Source organism: Equus przewalskii, chromosome 6 (genome assembly GCF_037783145.1).
Source record: "Equus przewalskii isolate Varuska chromosome 6, EquPr2, whole genome shotgun sequence".
NCBI classification, from domain to species: domain Eukaryota; kingdom Metazoa; phylum Chordata; class Mammalia; order Perissodactyla; family Equidae; genus Equus; species Equus przewalskii.
In genome coordinates, this window is record NC_091836.1 from 39,408,598 (window position 1) to 39,423,292 (window position 14,695).

The 14,695-nt window shown below is 38.8% G+C and overlaps 1 long non-coding RNA gene across 2 annotated transcripts in view; it reads left to right on the forward strand.

Moving 5' to 3' along the window:
• LOC103549850 (uncharacterized) overlaps positions 1–14,278 on the forward strand; it is a 28,224-nt gene extending 13,946 nt beyond the window's left edge. For both annotated transcript variants that reach the window (XR_544626.2, XR_011540968.1), the window contains exons 2-3: positions 11,358–11,438; positions 12,556–14,278. This is a non-coding gene — a long non-coding RNA (uncharacterized lncRNA). The remainder of the gene's footprint in view (positions 1–11,357; positions 11,439–12,555) is intronic.
• Positions 14,279–14,695: the final 417 nt, after the last annotated feature.

A 14,695-nucleotide genomic window follows, 5' to 3' on the forward strand; every position in this document is an offset into this window, starting at 1 on the left:
CTGGCAAAGCCTGGGCTACCAAAGTGGAGCCTGTGAACCTAACCACTTGGCCACGGGGCTGGCCCCTTTTTGTTTGTTTGTTTGTGAAGAAGATTTGCCCTGAGCTAGCATCTGTTGCCAGTTCTCTTTCTTTTTGCTTGAGGAAGCTAACATCTGTGCCAGTCTTCCTCTACTTTGTATGTGGGATGCCTCCACAGAATGGCTGATGAGTGGAGTGGGTTTATGCACAGGATCCAAACCTGTGAACCCGGCCACTGAAGCTGAGTGTGGGAAACCTTAACCCCTTGGCCTCGGGGCCAGCCCTGGCCCTGCACTTTCTATTTCCTCACTCCCTCACCATGTTTATTCAGATGCCACTTTTCAGTGAGGGCTTTCCTGATGACCCTATTTAAAATTGCAGCTCTGTCAGCATTTTGCTCTCCTTCATTGCTCTTATCACTTTCTAAGATACAGTATAATTTACTTACTTATTTTGTTTATCACTTTCTCTTCCCAGTAGAATGTAAACTACATAGGGCAGGGATTTTTTTTCTTTTGTTCATTGATATATCCATAGGACCTAGAACACTGCCTGGCACACAGCATGTACTCAAAAAATTTTTCTGAGATGAAAGACCAAATTTGATGCATCACACATGAGGGCAGTAAGATTGATTGCTCTCATTGATTGCCTGAGTTGTGGTGAAGGCACCTGATACTCTCAATGTTTTCATTGAAACAGGAATTAGTTACCCTCTGGGAGCAGGGTCAGAGTTGTGATACTTGGCTTGAAGAGAATGTGACAGATTTGCAAAAACAGTTGTGGGAAGTGGGAAAGGCAGCACATAAAAGCTTCCTAAGCCTCACAGAGGGTCTTGCTGAGGTTGAAGAAAATGTGTTTTTGAGGTATCAATCTGGAGATTTTCTCCAGAACTTAATAATAGCTACCATTTATTGAAAGTGTCAGGAGCTGTACTGAATGCTTTACCTTCACTGTTTTATTTTATCCTCACAATAACTCTGAGATAAATATTATTATTTACATTTTACTGGAGAGAAAATGGAGGCTTAGGTAAGCTAAATAACTTGCCCATGTTTACCTAGTTAGTAAATGGCAGAGCTTGGATTCAAATTTAGCTGTTTTACCCCAAAGTCCATGCTTGCACTGTGCACTATGCTTGTCATGAGTGTGGTATAAGAACGGGCATGTTCAGATAGATCCAATATTGAATGTTTGTGAGGTGGGTGAGGCAGAATAAAAGAGGTCTACAATGTTAGGTTGCAGGAAGTAGAGTGGTTGAATGGTATACTGTGGATTCTAGGCTGGATAGGGATGGCATGATAGCCATGAATGGAGTAAGGTTCCCAGAAGCAAATGGAGAAACAGAGGAATTAGAGATATGAATAAACTAGTAATGAAGGGGGACTGCCAGTCTTTGCATTATGGCAGAATGAGGCAATGAGGATCTCTGCTACCCCTTCTCCACTGTGAAGACATAGAAATGGCGTTCTTGGATGACAAAAGTGAAAGAGGAAATGAAATCTAAACCTGATGCATCAGCCAGGGAAATAACAAAACAGTTTGTATACACAGGAGGCTGGATTCTGGGCTTCTAACACCCGCATAAGGATAGGAGATATGGCCTTAAGAAAGAACAAGGCAGGAAGCTGGAACTGAGATCTCTAAATCAAGCCTGGACTCTAGTAAAGAGTTACCCGTCAGTGAAAGTGGTAACTAGAAACTTCCCAGAAAAGTAACAAGAAAATGTATTTCTGCCCCATGTTCAGATTTTGCATCTGAATTTACCCTATTCTCATTAATGAGAATCCTGAAGAAGAGATACTGGAAAAAAAGCTGATTGTGGACAGCTTGTTATCCTGGATGGTAAAATCCTTTTTTTTGTGCCTGGAAAATGCAACTATAAAGCCACTGTGTAGTTCACGTCCATAATCCAGGAGACTGACATGGGAAAACTAATCCCTGTTGAAGTTGAGCTCTTAGTTGAAATTCCAAACCACGTGGGAAAAGATCCATTATGCAAAGATTTATCAGATACTGTAGAATTAGAACTCTAAAACCTTGTTTTTATAGAACAGTTTTGAAAAGATTAGAAAATAAATAGTTTGAAAATGATTAAAGAGAAGAAAGAAGATATAGAAATCATAAGGAAAGGACAGGACTCTGTGAAAATAGACCAGGTAGATCTGAAAAAGAACCAAATAGAATTTCTAGAAATGAAAAACATTTTTATTGAAATTAAAACTGAATAAGTGAGTTAAACTATGGGTTAACACATTAGTTAATGACTAGTGAACTAGGACATAGCTATAAGGTAACTATCCAGAAGACTGCATAAAGAGAAGAGATGGAGAATATGAAGGAAATGTTGAGATATGGACACTAGTATCCAACATACATCTAATAGCAGTTCCCAGGAAAAGAAAGTAGAAATAATGGGGGAAAGGCAATACCGAAAAGACAGGGCTGAGAATTTTCCAAGAATTATAAAAGACTGGATTGCTCAAATTGAAGAAAGATGACTGATGAGTAAAATAAATCAATAGCAGTCTTTATGTAAACACATTATAGAAAAACTACAGGATACCAGAGACAAGGCACAGGTCACTTACAGAGGAAAAAGCATTGGTATCTCATCAACTGGAACGGAAGCCAGAAAACACTGGAGTAGTATCTTTAGAGTTCTGAGAGGAAATAACCGGTACACGAGAATTATATACCCAGCTAAACCATCACACAGTACTGAGGATAGGATAAAAACATTTTCAGATAGTCGAAAGACAGAATTTATCACTCAGTGACTCTTTCTGAAAGCATTGTTAAAGGTAGTAGTTCAATAAGAAGAAAATTGGAAGCAGAAGAAATAAATGGAATGCAAGAAGAAGTGGTGCTCAAGTAAGCAAAGAATGTCTACTGGGGAAAAAGGGCGTGAACCAGCTGGAGGTTTAACAAGTATGGTCAGGGATTGGTATACTGAGGCTTAATATTTCAGAGGTGAAGAGTCCTGTGTCTTGGTAAGTTCCCCATAACCTTGAAACTGATTGACTAGAGTGAGTAGAATGAAGATAATTTGATCCCAGAAAGTTAAGAAGTTTTGAAGCTAAGACATTGGAGGGATATTATGCTCATTATTCTCCTCCACTGCATCCCAGATAGATTCTCTAATTTTCTCCCAGTGCTGCCTCGGAGAAGGGAGTCAGACCCCTTTGTGTCATTCAGGTTTCCTTGCTAGCTGGCTTCATGTTAAGTTTGGCCAATTGGAGTCACCGGCCAAAAATCAGAGTGGGAGAGAGAGAAATCAGATTTCCTTTCCCACTCTCTCCCTGCTTCAGCATTGCTTTTCTAGTAGCAGCTGTCTTTCTGTGACCGAAGTTCTTACTTTCCCATGGCTCCAGCTCTCATGGGGCTCAGATAACTCTATTTCTTCTTGCGTTTTGGCCTTATGAATAACAGGTTTTTACCACCACTGGTTTCTAGGTACTATCAGGAGATAATTCTCTGTGAGTCTCTCGTGTATTTGCACATCTTGTGAACAAGGTGCTAACTGCCCTTTGTTTCTGATTGTCTTTTCAAGGATGTTTGTATACTGAATAGCCTTAGAAAGTAAATGTCTCCCTCTAGAGCAAAATGCAGTCATAATTACTATCCAGTATAATAAAGATAATGTCTCCCTCTGAAGCAAAGGGCACACATACTTAGTGCCCATTAGAAAAGATTTAGTTTCCTAAGCTCAGGGTTTCCTGTCCTGTAACTCAGCCCGTTGCTTGTGCAGATGTTATCTAGCCCTCTTCATGTCATTCTGTGAGAACTGGGACTTGGGAAACCAGAAGAAAAATGCTGATGCTCTAGCTTCTCTTATTCCTATGAGTGATAAACTGTCCTTCATCTTTGACCCAGGAGTATCATGTCTTCTCTCAGAACCCGTGAAACTGTAGCAGGCTATCTTGTTAGCTTTCAAATGGGGTGAAATGTCAGATCCTTCACAGTTCTTGATCTTGGCATCTGTTGTTTGTTTCCTTAAACCTGATGATACCCCTAAGGGTAGTCCCTTCACAAAATCCATCTCATCGAATTCTGTTTCCTGCTGGGCCCCTGCCTGATATATCTAGACAGTCCAAAGTCTCAAGGGATATGTGATGATTAATTTTGTGTGTCAACTTGGCTAAGCTATGGTGCCCAGATGTTTGGTCAAACATCGGTCTAGATGTTGCTGTGAAGATATTTTTTAGATGTGATTAACATTTACCGTATATGTGTATTTAGAGACTTTGACTAAAGGAGATTACCCCCTGTAATGGGGGTGGGCCTCATCAAGTCAGTTGAAGGCCTTAAGACCAAAGACTGAGGTTTCTCAAAAAAGAGGCAATTCTGTCTCAAAACTGCAACATAGAAACCCTGCCTGAGTTTCCTGCCCGCTGGCCTGCCCTACATATTTTGGATTTGCCAGCCTTCACAACTGTGTGAGCTACTTCCTTAAAATAAATCTCTCTCTCTGAAAATATATATCCTATTGGTTCTGTTTCTCTGGAGAACCCTGAGTAATACAGGATGCTACAGAATTTAGAGAGGAGCCTATGAACACAATGTCAAAGTCCCCAGATAATGAGTGAGAATTTCCAAGGTAAAGAGTGGGAGACAGCAATAGTACGAAAACATGTTATTTACCCAAAAGAGTAGTATTTCTTGAGTCTAAATGGAGAGAGGAAGATGCTTCAGTGGTGCCTCCAGGCAACGAAGAAGGCAGAATGTGCGTGATGTGGCCCCTGCCTATGTGGCAAGTCTTATCACCTCTTTCTATCACTCACATTCCCACCCTATTTTCCAGCTGTAAAAAATGACTTGAAGCTCCTAGAACCCAACTTTTTACTGTCTAGTGCCTCCCTGACTTTGGTCTTGTATTCCTTCTACTAGGAATCCTCCAATTCTCTTTTCCCTTCTCTCCAGGGCTCTTTAATCTCTCATACTTCTTACCACCTTTCCTACCTGGCAAACACATTTTCCTCCTTCAAGTCTCAGTAAAGCTTTCCTAAAAAGCAGAGTTAGGTGTACCAACTTCCCCAATTCTCTAGGAATTACAGTGTTCTATAATTCTGTGTTTGTATGTCTGCCTCCTTACTGGTTTATGAACAAAAACGATGCATTTTTAGCTCAGTATTAGATGTACATAGTGCAGGACTTATCACAGGACTTATCACAGACTTACACAGGACTATGCATTGTTGCATGAATGAATGAGTGAATAAGTAAATTTGTCCATGATCACGTAATAGGGAAATGGGATTCAAACTCAGGATTTTCTCACTTCAAAGCCCAGTCTTCTTCTCCATGTATGATGTGATCCAGTTCCTTAGGAATTCTGCAGATAGAATCTTCTGCTGGGAAGAAGAATTTCTGTCAGCAGTGGAAGGAAAGAAGAACAGATATGGGAAAAATTGATGAATGTCCATTAAAAAAAAAGAATAGCGCACACTAACACTTGTTTTATTTTGTTTGTTAGCTTCTATTTTCTGGTTGTAGACAAGATTCCCAAAGGATCGATCTCAAATATAAAAAGAGATTTAGGATTTTGATTTGCCATAGGCAAGATATATATTAGAAGTCCCTTTTTGCTTCAAAACAAACAGCAGTTTGGAAAGCTTCCAGGTTTATCAGTAATTGGTTTATTCTCATGAGCCTTATTACAGACAAGGTGGAGTGGGCAACTGATTTTGATGTCATGTGGAGGAGCTGCTTCATTCTTTAAATTACCCTCTGGTGGGAGGAGTATACCTACTTTTATACTGGGATTGTACATTTAGACACCAATTCCTTTGACTTAAGGCAAATTATCCTTTCTATTCAGTAGGCTTTCCAATCTGTATCCGTACATCAAACGTTTTTCCTAACTCCACACCTAAATAGCTGTCTGTTTCTGTCCCTCAATCATCTCAAATGCAATATTTCCAAAGAGAGATGATCTCTCTTGCCCCAGACCTATTTCTTCATCTGAGTTTCTCATTTTGGTGAATTGTACTACCATTCACCAAATTTCCCAAGCTAGAAACCTGAGAGTCTTCCTCTCACCCATATCCAACCAGTAGCTAGTCTTCTGAGTCATTATCACGCGCATTTCTAGACTCTGTCTACTAGTCTCCATGCCAATCCCAGTGCCCTAGTTCAGGCCCTTCGTCAGTTCTCACTTGTATGGTTAGAGTCAAGCCCTCCTCTGTCCATTCTCCACATATAGCCAGGGAGGTCTATTCCAAAGACAGAGCTGACCACGTGATTCCTCTTTCTGAAATCTTATACAATGGCTACTTATTGCCCTTAGGATAAAGTACAAACTCCCATATTATATAAGATATCCATTTTCTGAACCTTGTTCAGCTCTCCAATATTCATCTTCCTCTCTTCACCCCATCCCCAACAATTTCATTTAATATATTATCATATCTTCCCAATCTGCTCATATTCTCTTTACTGTGTCTTTTATATATTGCTCTTCTTGCCTGAGAAGTCCTTTTCCATTTTCCCCTGGCTGACTCACACATGTTGAGACTCAGCTCAGTTACTAATATCCTTTGGAAAGTGTTTCCAGATATTTCCTGTCTGAGCTAAATGCTCCTTCCTGTAGGCTTCCTAAATTCCCTATATTTACGAATAGCATGGTACTTATCACATGCTTTTGTCTGTTAATTTTACCTTCATGCCTTTCCAAGCAGATTATAAAATATTTTATTACAGAGACTATTTTGTGTATCTTTGAAAGCTGAGGACCTACTAGAGAGCTGACATTTGGTTAGCATTCCATAAATTTTAGTTGAATAAAGGGAAGCAAATGACGCTTAATGGGTGTTTGAGATGGCTATGAAAACACATTTATCTTCAATATAGTTAAAAATTTTTTATTGTGATAAAATATACATAACATAAAATTGACCATTTTAACCATTTTTAAGTGTACAATTAAGTCACACTAAATACATTCAAATTGTTGTGCAAGGATTACCACTAACTCTTTCCTGAACTTTTTCATTATCTCAAACAGCATGTTTGTAACTGGTAAACAACTCCCCCATTTCACCCTCCCCACAGCCCTTGGTAATTTCTATTCTACTTTCTGTTCCTATGAATTTACCTATTCTTGGTAAGTCAAATAAGTAGGATCATACAATATTTGTCTTTTTGTGACTGGTTTATTTCACTTAGCATAATACTTTCAAGGCTCATCTATGTGTAGCATATACCAGAATTTCATTCATTTTTAAGGCTAAAAAAATATTCCATTGTGTGTATATACTACATTTTGCTTATCCATTCATCTGTTGATGGACACTCAGATTGCCTCCACCCTTTGGCTGTTGTGAATGACACTGCTATGAATCTTGGTGTACAGGTATCTGAGTCCCTGCTTTCAATTCTTTTGGATATATACCTAGAAGTGGAATTGCCGGTCGTATGGTAATTCTGTGTTTACCTTTTTGAGGAACCACCATACCATTTTCCACAGTGGCTGTACCATTTTACATTCCCACCAGCAATGAACAGGGGTTCCAATTTCTCCACATCCTCACCAACACTTTTTTCTTTTTCTTTTTTGATAACAGCCATCCTTTTGAGTATGAAGTGCTATCTCCTTGTGGTTTCAATTTACATTCCCCAAATGGCTAGAGATGTTTTTCATCTTTTCACATGCTTTTTGGCCACTTGAATATTTTCTTTGGGGAAATTTCTTTTCAAGTCTTTTGCCTCAATTTTCAAGTTGTGTTGCTTGTTGTTGTTGTTGAGTTGTAGGAGTTCCTTATTTATTCTGGATATAAGACATATGCTTAGCAAATATTTTCTCCCTTTTTATGGGTTGCCTTTTCACTCTCTTGATAGTGTCTTTTGATCCACAAAAGTTTTTTTTTTTTCCCCTGAGGAAGATTTGCCCTGTGCTAACATCTGCTGCCAATCTTCCTGGGTTTTTTTTGCTTGAGGAAGATTAGACCTCAGCTAAAATTCTTTGCCAAATTTCCTTCACTTTATATGTGGGTCACTGCCACAGCATGGCTGATGAGTCGTGTAGGTCTACACCTGGAATCTGAACCCAGGAACCTAGGCTGCCAAAGCAGAGTGTGCCAAACTTAACCATCACTATGCCATGGGGCCAGCCCCCCACAAAAGTTTTCAATTTTAATGAAGTCCTATTTATGTATTTTTGCTTTTGGTTTTTCTTTTTTGTCTTTGTTTTTGGTATCATATCCAAGAAATTATTGCCAAATCCAATATCATGATTTTTTGGATTTTTTTCTAAGAGTTTATAGGGTCAACTCTTATGTTTGGGTATTTAATCCATTTTAAGTTAATTTTTACGTATGATGTAAGATAAGGGTCCAACTTCATTCTTTTGCATATGGATATCCAGTTTTCCCAACACCATTTGTTGAAAGACTGTCCTTTCCCCATTGAATAGTCTTGGCACCACTGTTGAAAGTCACTTGCTCACATATGTGAGGGCTTATTTCTGATGTCTTTATTTTATTCCATTGGTCTACATGTTTGTCTTTATGCCAATACCACACAGTTTTGATTACTGTGGCTTTGTAGTAAGTTTTGAAATCAAGAAGTGTGAGTCCTCCAATGTTTTGTTTTTCCTTTTCAAGATTGTTTTGGCTATTTGGGGTCCCTGGAGATTCCATATGAATTTTAGAATGAATTTTTCTATTTATGCAAAAAGTGTCTTTGGGATTTTGATAGGAATAGCATTGAATCTATAGATTGCTTTGAGTAGTATTGATGTCTTCACAATCTTAAGTCTTCCAATCCATGAACACGGGATGTCTTTCCATTTGTTTCTGTCTTCTGTTTCTTTCAGAAACATTTTATAGTTGACAGTGCACAATTCTTGCTCCTTCTTGATTAAGTTCATTCCTAAATATTTTATTATTTTTGATGCCGTTGTAAATGCAATTTTCTTAATTTCCTTTGGATTTTTGGTTGTTATTGTATAAAAATGCACTATTTTTGAGTGTTTATTTTGTATCCTGCAAGTTTTCTGAATTCATTTATTAGTTCTAACAGTTTTTGTGTGGAATCTTTAGGATTTCTCTATATAAGATCATTTTGTCTGTGAACACAGATAATTTTACTTCTTTTTCCCCCAATTTGGATACCTTTTATTAATAGAATTAATAGAATAAAGGGGAAAACATAATTGATACAGAAAAAGCATTTGACAAAATTCAACACCTTTTAATGATAAAAACAACTAATAAACTAGAAATAGAAAGAAATTTCCTCTTGATAAAGTCTATATATGAAAAATATACAGCTAACATCATGTTTAATGCTGAAAACATTGAACGGTTTTCCTCTAAGAGGAAGAGCAAGACAAGGATGCCCACTTTTGCCACTTCTATGCAAAGTAGTATTGGAAGTTCTAGCCAGAAAAACTAGGGGGAAAAAAGGAGACAAAAATATCCCAAATTTGATAATACATAAATCTACAACTCCAAGAAGTCCAATGAACTCCAAGGAGGCTAAAGTCAAAAAGATTTAGCAGAGACTCATTTGGACAATCAAATGTCCAAAGTTAAGGAGAGAATCTTGAAAGCAGCAAGAGAAAAGTGAATCCTCATGTACTCGGGATCCTCAATAAGCATATCACCCAATTTCTCACCAGAAACTTTGGGGGCCAGAAGGATGTGGGATGAAATGTTTAAAGTGCTTAAAGATAAAAACTTTCAACTAAGAACACTATATGCAGTAAAACTTTTCTTCAAAAATAAGAGAGACATTACCATGGGACCTGCCCTGCAAGAAATGCTAAAGGGAGTCCTTCAGGCTAAAATGAAATGATGCTAGACAGTAACTTGAAGCTGCATGAAGAAATAAAGATCTCTGGTAAAGAATTTAAGAGACAAATGCATAAAAAATAATTATAAACCCATGTTATTTGGGCACTGTTTTGGGTTAAATGTCATCAAATTTGGGATTTTTTTGTGATTATTTCTTCAATTAATCTTTTTTCCCTTTTCTCTCATCTCCTAGGACTCCCATAATTGTATGTTGGTCTGCTTCATGGTGTCCCACAGGTTCCTTAGGCTCTGTTCACGTTTCTTCATTCTTTTTGTTTCTGCTGCTCAGACTCCGTAATTTCAATTATCTTATCCCCAAGTTTGCTGATTCTTTCTTCTGCTTGCTCAAATCTGCTGTTGAAACCCTCAAGTGAATTTTTCATTTCAACTATTGTCATTTTCAACTCCAGAACTTTGACTTCTTTTTATAGTGTCTATCTCTTTGTTGATATTTCATTTTGTTCATATACAATTTTCCTGATTTCCTTTAGTTTTTATTCATGTTTTCCTTTAACTATTTGAGCATATTTAAGTTTTCTCTAGTAAGTCTGGTGTCTGTGCTTCCTCAGGAGTGGTTTCTGTGGATTTATTTTGTTCCTTTGAAAAGGCCATGTTTTTCTGTTTCTTTCTATGCCTTGTGATTTTTTACTGAGAATTGGACATTTAACTATTATAACGTGGTGACCCTGGAAATCATATTCACTTCCTTCTCCAGGGCTTGCTGTTTTTTTCTTTTTTTCAGAGACTCTTACATGTCATGTATGATCACTGAAGCCTGCTCCTTTAGCCTGCGTTCAGCTGATGTTTTCACAGAGATGTCCTTGAGTGTCAGGAACTTTCCTAGTGTTTGCAGGTTGGCTCCGTGCTAAGGTGTCCCTTTGACACTTAGCTAGGCTTGTTCTGAGGCTAGCAGTCAGCCCAAGGTGAAAGCCTAAGATCATCTCAGGTCTTTTTTTTTTTTTTTTTTTTGAGGAAGATTAGCCCTGAGCTAACTGCTGCCCATCCTCCTCTTTTTGCTTAGGAAGACTGGCCCTGAGCTAACATCCATGCCCATCTTCCTCTACTTTATATGTAGGACGCCTACCACAGCATGGCTTGACAAGCGGTGCCACATCTGCACCTGGGATCCAAACCCACGAACCCTGGGCCGCTGAAGCAGAACATGTGCACTTAACCACTGCGCAACCGGGCTGGTCCCTCAGGTCTTTTCTGAGCATACATTTTGCCTGCATGTGCGTGGAGCTTACCAAGTTTCCTCCATATATGGGGCTGCTTTTGAATGTCCTAATTTCCCTGCCTCACCTCAACTTTTCTTCTGGGCCTGAGATAGTCTGTTGTATGTGTCCGCCTGTAGTCTCTTGACCCAGAAGTCTGTGTCTGCACTCATCTTGCAAGTTTTATAAGTAGTGCCCACCACTTTCCCCACCTAAGTTCTGAGTTAGACATAACAGACAAGCTCCTTGCATCAGCCCTTCAGGTATCCACCAGGCAGTTTAGAAAGATGTATACAATAATTTGCAAACAAAGTCTGCTTCTCCTAGTTCGAGGGATGGTACTGGGAACCAGGCTGCCACCACTTCAAGACCAAAACCACTGCCACGCTGGGGTAGGGTAGAGTAAAGGTGAGTAAAAATGCCACAAAACTTATCTACCATTTTGAGGATGGCTTTTTTCTGATGGGGTATTTGCTTGTTGGCTGTTAACCTTTGACTGTTTTCCAGAGCTCCAGTAAGGTTGGGTCAGACATTTTCTGCCTTTTAAAAAAATTTTTCTGTGGGGGAAGTAAAAGCTTGGAGTTCCTAGTCTGACATTTTGCTGGTATCTTCTTCAGCATAGTTTTGCCTTCACTTGGACTTTCACCAAAGGGCATCAAAGGACTTGGCATGTAACCAAAATGAAGATGTGTACAGTCACAAAAAAAAATGATGGGAACAAAGACACTGTTAGTCACTGTAAAGACACTTGGAATAAGAACTTGTTTGTGGAATTAAAATTTCATAGATGAGGAATACACAAGGATATTGGATGACAGTGGAGAACAGATAAGCTTATGAAATGAAGTTCTGTCCAGGTAGAAATTGCTGAGGGAGCTGGTGCTGGCTGACAGTACGGGACAGCTGCAGTTACATGCTACGAATGGTTGGGTCTGATTTCTGGACGCAAATTAATTCCACCTCATGAAGGGGCTTAAGCAATGCCAAAAATGACCAAGTAGAAGAATATGTGAAAGGAGTGAGATGGCTGGTTCTGGCACTAAATTAGAGCCTCCCCTCAGGGCTTAGAGAATCTGTCTAATTCACTTCATTCCTAATGGAAGCTGTCGTATCAGCTTGCTCTGGCCTTCACTGTGCTTCACAGCTGTAACTCAGAAGTGACTTGGGGAGGTAAACCTTTAGTGATTGTCTCCATCTCTCCATTTCTGCACTCTTTCCCCCATCAGTACCTCTCCTCTCCTCTCAGTTTTCTTCTCTGACTATTTATCCTTCTTTGCCTCCTTTTCCCTGAGTGAAAATATGCTCCAAAGAAATAACCTGCTAAGTGAATTCACATTAAGGTGCACATGGCCAAAAAGACTTGAGTGTAAACCCTCCCAGGGACTATTTGCATTTTAACAGAAGTTTATATTTCAAGCTAAAAGAATAAAATTCTAGTTGTGAGGCTCTAAGTGTTACTTGTTCCACAGGAAAGAGAATTTTTAGAGGACCTGGTTCCAACTCAGAATATTTTGCTGTTTTCCAGGTATACTCTACTCCAGATGGTATGAAGAAATTCCAAATTATAAAAGGGCTTTAGAAAACCAAATTTCTTCTCTCAATATGAAAAGAAGCTCTGGAGCTGATTTGAGTGTGACATCATTGGAGAATGGCCATTTACACCTTTCCAGCCAAAGACACCCGGGATAAAGCCAAGACCTTGACCATATTGAGAAGTCAGATCAGGGAGATTTTCACCTTGCTACAGGAAAAGAAGGGCTGATGAGCAGGAAGAGAATAGATCTAATTTAGAGTCTTGATTCTTTTAGAGGTTAAAAAGCAGACTTCAAACTTCTATGTGGCCTTTCTTCCTAGTCATCTTTGGAGAATCTTCTTTGGGATACAGTACACAAAGTGGGGAGCTGCCAGTGCTAGAAAGATGGGTACCAGAAAGTAAGAGCTAAGAGTGGGAAACACATTATCACTGTAATTGAGTTTAACCTCTCTCAGCCTGCCTCTTCCTCTACAATGTGGAAACAGTAATATCTATTGAAGAGAGTTGGAATTCTTTTGATTGGAAATTACAAGAAGCCATATTGAAATAGGTTAGGTAAAAAAAAAAAAAAATGGAAAAAAGGAATTTATAGGCTTTCATTTCTGGATGTCCAAGGGGCATTTGTTTTTGGGCAAGGCTGGATCCAGAGACCCAAAGGAAACTTTCAGAACTTTCCAGTTCTCCATTTCTTGGCTCTGCTTGTTTTTGTTTTTATCCTTAGACAATTTTAATTTGTATATAAGTTAAGAAGATTTAAAAAACTTGTCTCCCAGATTAACAATTCCAACAGAAAATCGTGTTCAAATATCACTCCCAGGGAAGATTATATTGCCTTGCTCAGGTCGGATGTCTGAACCCTAGCCAATCACTGTGTGGTGGGATGTTTTGGTTGGCTAGCCTAGGTCACATGTATAACCCGGTGACTTGGCCAGTAAACCATAACTGACGGCCTTTCCAGGATCACATTGCATGGAAGGAGAAGTCCCTGAAGGATTCAGGAGGCAGAGGATGGGAAAGTATGTTGGACATAAAAATATTATAAGTATTGTAATCTACCAAACCTACCACTGCAGGTTAAAGAATCAAAGGAGTGGACACAGGGAAGCCGTTATGAACTACGATCATAAATAAAACTTATCATTCAAATAATGATAAATACCATGATCATTAAAATCAAGAATGCTGCATCATATAAAGATGGCTTTACAAATCAGTGGGAAAAGATGGACTATTCAACAGCTAGCATGGGAAAACTGCATAACTGGATAGGCCCCTGGGAAAAAGTGAAAGTAGGAGCCCCAGCTCCCACCTACACTAGGATGTACTCCAAATGGATTAAAGAGTTAAATGTAAAAATGAAACCATAAAAGAATTAGAAGGAAATGTGAGAAAACACTTGGAATGGGGAAGGTCTTGCTAATCATTATTCAATATTCTGAACTCATAAAGAGTATTACTGATGGATAAAACTACATCAAAATCAAACTTCTGTATGGTGAAAAGCATAATTTGAAAAAAAGTCAAAAGGCAAAAAACAAATGGAATAAAAGGCAGTGGAGTGTTGGAGCTGGCCTGCACTGGCTCACAGGAAATGATTATTAAGTTTTCAGGAATTTTGCAAGCTCGTTGTCAAACACAGCCATTATTTAAAATTGTTATATAAACTTATAGTTAAAATATGTTACAAGCAAAGATAATAAATACTCAAAACTCATCTAATTGTTTAACTACATTTTACTATCATCCATGCTCTTGGGGTGATTTATGCCTACCGTGTCTGTATCACGGAGACATCCTATAAAGGTCAGTTGCTGCACATCTCTTACCAGCTCCACATTGAGTGATGTCATATTGGTAGCTTGAAATAGGCTGTGATGGGACTATTTACATCACGGAACTTGGCAAATGCTATAAACCAGGGTTTGTTTTCCCCAGAGGCCATTGTTAAAAGTTAACCAACACACCACTGGAAAGAAATTTCTGCAACTCACATTACAGAGAAAGGGCTAACGTCCCTATATATAATGTGCTCCTATAAGCCAAGTGTAGAAAGACTATTAACCTAATAGAAACATAAGAAATGTATGAGGTATCCATTCATAGAAATAAGAGGTGCTCTGTGTCACAAGAG